Source organism: Trichosurus vulpecula, chromosome 4 (assembly GCF_011100635.1).
Source record: "Trichosurus vulpecula isolate mTriVul1 chromosome 4, mTriVul1.pri, whole genome shotgun sequence".
In the NCBI taxonomy this organism is placed as follows: Eukaryota; Metazoa; Chordata; class Mammalia; order Diprotodontia; family Phalangeridae; genus Trichosurus; species Trichosurus vulpecula.
In genome coordinates this window covers 423,664,606-423,669,608 of record NC_050576.1, presented here as the reverse complement: position 1 = coordinate 423,669,608, position 5,003 = coordinate 423,664,606, and the positions used below count along the sequence as shown (strand labels likewise).

At 39.4% G+C, this 5,003-nt stretch overlaps 1 pseudogene; it reads right to left on the bottom strand.

Moving 5' to 3' along the window:
* Nucleotides 1-1,805: 1,805 nt before the first annotated feature.
* LOC118847367 lies at nucleotides 1,806-4,555 on the bottom strand (annotated as a pseudogene).
* Between the last annotated feature and the right edge of the window lie 448 nt (nucleotides 4,556-5,003).

The following is a 5,003-nucleotide window of genomic DNA, read 5'->3' as shown; positions in this document are numbered from 1 at the left end:
ATTACTAAAACAGAAAAGTCCTTCATCTCTCCTCTAAGCCCCAACCAAATTTAGAGAATCCACTCATAAGACAGCCTTTTTTTTAGCAGCCTCATAATTTATCCTTTTGAGTCCTCTTCATTTTGTTTTTAATTATTTGTTTTTTTAACATTTAAAAAATTGAATTTTGAATTCTCTGCCTCTCTCTTGCTCCTTCCCCACCCAATAAAAAGGCAAACAACATGACACCAATTATACATGTGAAATTATAAAAAACATTTTCATATTAGCCATGTTCCATAAGAAAACCAAATAAATAGCGAGAAACATAAAAAGTGAGAAAGTATGCTTTGATTTGTACTCAGAGTTAATCAAATCTCCCTTTGGAGATGGATAGAATTTTTTATCATAGGCCCTTTGGAATTGTTTTGGATCATTGTAGCTAAGTCTTTTGGAATTGTGTTTGATCAGAGTACCCAAGTCTTTCACCTTTCATCATTCTTACCATATTACTGTTATTGCTCATAAACATGTTCCCAAGGTTTTTCCCTGAAACCATCCCCCCTCATTATTTCTTATAGCAATATAGTGTTCTATCACAATCATAGAGTGCCATTTATTCAACCATTTCCCCATTGATGGGCAGCTCTCCAGTTTCTAATTCTTTATCACCACAAAAGAATGTTATAAATATTTTTGTATGTGTAGATCCTTTTCCCTTTTCTTTCATTTCCTTGAGATATAAATGTAGCAGCAGCATTGCTGGGTCAAAGGGTATGCACCGTTTTATATCCCTTTGGGCATAGTTCCAAATTGTTCTCCAGATTAGTTGGAACACTTCATAACTCCACCAACAATGCATTAGTGGACCTTGTTTTCCCCACATCCCTCCCAGATCTGATCATTTTCCTTTTCTGTAATGTTAATCAATCTGCTTCTAAGATATCAGGGCAGTTTCCCTTATTATTTCTTGAAAAATAATGTATAGGCTCTTTCTTTAATCATAGCTTTCAGGCAGCCCAATAATTCCTTAATTTTCTCACCTCAATATATTTTCCAGGTCAGTTTATTTTTCCAATAAGGTATTTCACATTTGCTTTCATATTTTCATTTTTGACTTTATATTGTCACTTCTTGATGTTTCATGGAGTTCTCAGCTTCCACTTGTCCAAATCTATTTTTCATGGACTTATTTCCTTCAGTGACACTTTTTATATCTCTTTTTTCCATTTTGGCCAATTCTGCTTTTTAAAAAAGTTGCTTTTTTTTTTTTACCAATCTGGCAGCAAGGTTGAGCTCTTTAATGTGGTCTAAGACATGGTGCTGAAGCAGGAACCATGAAAAAACATTTGCTTTTTTTTCTTTACAGTCAAAAAAGGAGGAGGAGATAAAAATGAAACAAAAATCTGCTAAAGATATTTGTATGAATTTTGTATCTGAGGTACAACATTATAATGTTATGACAACTTATAGACAAAATAGTTAACTTCCACATCCATCAACTGTCTCTGCAAAAAGTTTATATGGAACATCTATCCAGTCAAAAACAGCATGCTCTCTCCCTTGAAATATCATTCAGGTTTTTCCAAGGTGAACTCTGCATGGTTGTATTGGCACGTCCTCACAAGCCTCTTTCAATGATTACATGACAGAGTAAACCTCCCAGAGTCTGTTCAAATGTCAGAGGGAAAGAGACTGGGGAGAAACTATTCAAACTTCACCTTCTTTATTTATGGCTTGTTGTCTTTGCTTCCTCTTCACTCTCCTCAGAAACCACCCCAACTTTCAAAATTTCCTTGGCCTCTGTTACTAAAGCCCCCTTTCCATCATCTGCCCTTTTCTTGGCCATCAAACTCTCCATGACCACTGCCACCACAACTGCCCTCTTGGCTCCCAAAGCCAAAGGGCTTGGCCCAGTCCAGAGTTATTTTGTTTCCATCAATCTCCCCATCTTCCATGGCCTCTTCTGCCATTTTCATATTTTTTCCTGAGTTGAAGTCCACAGAACCAAACCTTTAGATGACCCTGTCTCCCTGTCTGTGACAATCCTGGCACCTACAGAGCCATGGAATAAATCTTTCAATATTCATTCTGTCATCTTTGGACAAAGCTTTGATGAACAAAATTTTGTAGGACTGGTTCTTTCGTACTATATTAGCTATCTTCTGTCCCTTTAGATCCAGCCAAATGTTCTACCTTCAATTTCTATGTTAATACAAGAATTCAAAGCTTTTTTTCACATTTTCCACAGAGGCAAATTCAATGAATGTGTACCATTGGGGTGTCTTAGTCATTCTGGGACAAGCTGATGGACGTCACTTCACAAACACTTGCTGCAGACTTTCTTTAGTGCTGCTGTAAGAGAGGTTATTTAGCACTGGTGTTTTTTAGTCTATTAATTGCTGTTGTTCTCACTCAGAAATTATTTTTTCCACCTCTCTTATTCTTCACATTTCTTTCCTGTATAGTCCAGAATGAGTGCCTGACAATCATTTGTGGCCCTTTGTTTCTCCTCCAAGGCCTTGTCTACATCTGCTTCTGTTTTAAATTCAATGTATGCAATTCCTTTGGAGGTCCCATCCTTGGTGCAGACCAATCTGAACTCAATAGCATCTCCAAACAATTCCTTGAGCTCCTCTTGAGTTGCTTTATAGGACACATACTTGAGGAAGAGCATCCTGGCTTCTAGATCTTTCTTATTAACTTTGGCTTTTTCCAGCTTCATTTCAGAGCCAAGCACCTTTATGTCACTAACTTCCAGAACCTTTTCTGTGTCTTCAGTGGATTCCAAGTCCATGTAGCCAAACTTCAACAATGGACATACAGGGGGGTTAGGTTCTTTCTTTGTTTGTTTGTTTCTTTCTTTCTTTTGCAAAGACATCTGTGATTCTAGTTTTTAGCTCAGAAGTGATTTTGTTGAAATTCAGGTTACCAGAAAAGAGATTGAAATTTGGAATGCTTCAGTTTCCAGTTTATGTTTCTTGGCTTCAGGGGCTTTCTGTTTGCCTGTTTCCCTTCTTCCTGTTTCTTGTTGCTTTTTGGATGGGTACCTCCTTTTCCTTTTCTTCCTCCTTCCCATTTTGCTTGTTTTCCTCTTTTTCCTATTCTTTCTAATCTTCATATTCCTCTTCTTTTTCCTCAGAGCTTTCTTACTTTTTCCAGGGGCAGAAGCTGCCTTCCCTTTGACCAGTGTGTGTAAAGCCAATCAGTAAGTGAAAGATCTCTCCCGCCTATTGAATAAGCCTCAGGTGGGGCCAACAAAGGGAAACCTGAACAGGTCCACACCCTTTCACTAACTTGCTGTGCGGCCCCAGGCTTACACCCTTTTGCTACTTAGCAAACTAATTTTCTAGTTTGTGAGAGGTGTGAAGCTCTCAGGGCCCTAAGGGGAGTTGCTAAGACCAGAGTCATTGGTATGTGCACTGAGTTCTAGTCAATCAGATGATGGCTAGGACTGTATAAAAAGAGAGCCCAGAACTGGGAGCAGCAGAACTGGGAGCAGTGGAGAGTGGTAGGATTAAGAGGCAGACATTGAGGTAGCAGACACTGAAGGAGAGCCAGCCTAGAGAGAGACTGTAGAGCAGAGAGTGCCGAACAAGAGAGATTTTTGGAGATCAAGGAACTCAGAGTCAGCAGAGCTACAGGAGAGAGGGCTGAACAGAGAGTTAGGATTCATGAGTGATCTTTTATAGGAAGGCCCTAGCAGCACGGGGAGGCTACAGTATGGCTTGGTTCCTTGCCATAATATTTTGTTATAATTTCGTTGCTACTACAGTGAGGTGGGCTTACCAGTTTTGGAATACCATTGCTACTATATGGAAATGGAACTATTGGTCCTGGGATTGGATCCTGTCATGTCCAAATAAATGTTATACCTCCTCTGCTTTCTATCTAGAGAGTTTCTTATACTTTGATTCCGAACCATTCAGATATGTCCATGGTCCTCTTTGAGGTCATGCATCTTGCCTTACTGCTATAGTGTGATATCCATAGTTTCTTCTTCAGTCATCCTTATCTTAATCCTCATAACTATCTTTTTCCCCCTCCTCCTCAGAGGTTTGTTTGACTGCAGTTGCTCCAATTTTTGTGGCTTTGGGTGGCTCAACTTAAATCCTACATACTCTTCATCTGCATTGTCTATGTCTTTGGATTCACTGTCCTCTTTCTTGGCATTCTTCCCATTTTTTTGGCCCTTTGGTCAGGAGAGTAACTACTGCTTTAGCTGGGATGGTTGCTGCTTTAGTTGGGGTGGCTCCCTTCTTGCCTAGTATAATGACAGCTTTGGCTAGGGTTGCTGTTTTCTTGGCAGGAGACACAGGGGTCTTTTTGCCAGGGTTCATGACTACTTTCTGTAAGGTATGGTGGCAACATTGACTTTTTTTGGCTGGTAGTACTTTCTTTGCTGGTATAGTCACAGCCTTCCTGCCAATCTTTTGAGAGATGATAATCTCTTCCCCACTACTTTCTTCTTCATCTTCTGACATGTCTTCATCCTTACTGTCATCTATCTCCTGGGGGGAGGAGCCATTTTCTTTGGCTCACCTTGATTTTTATCAGCCTTCCTAAGCTTCACCATAATAGCAGTGCATGAATGGGGGTGGAAGGTACAGATCCATTGGCAGAGGCATGGGCATCATTAGCAGTGGTGGAGAGTACACTTAGTCCCTGAGAAGCCCTTTCCTGATCAAGACTGAAGACTGAATCTGCTGTCTCAGCACAACTACATCTTTAAGGAGTTATTTTTATTAGTGAACTTTTGTATTTCTTTTTTCATTTAGATAATTCTTCCTTTTAAGGAATTATTTTCATCAGTTAAGTTTTGTACCCTTCCCCTTTGGCCTATTCTATATTTTAAAGTGTTATTTTGGAGACTTTTGGGAGCCAAGATGGTAGAGTAAGCAGGAAATCACCATAACTCCTTCATATTCACCTCCAAACAACCATAAAAGTAGTACCTTGAAATAAATCCTGGAATAGCAGAATCAGCAAAAAGATAAGGTGAAACATGATCTTAGCACAAGAAA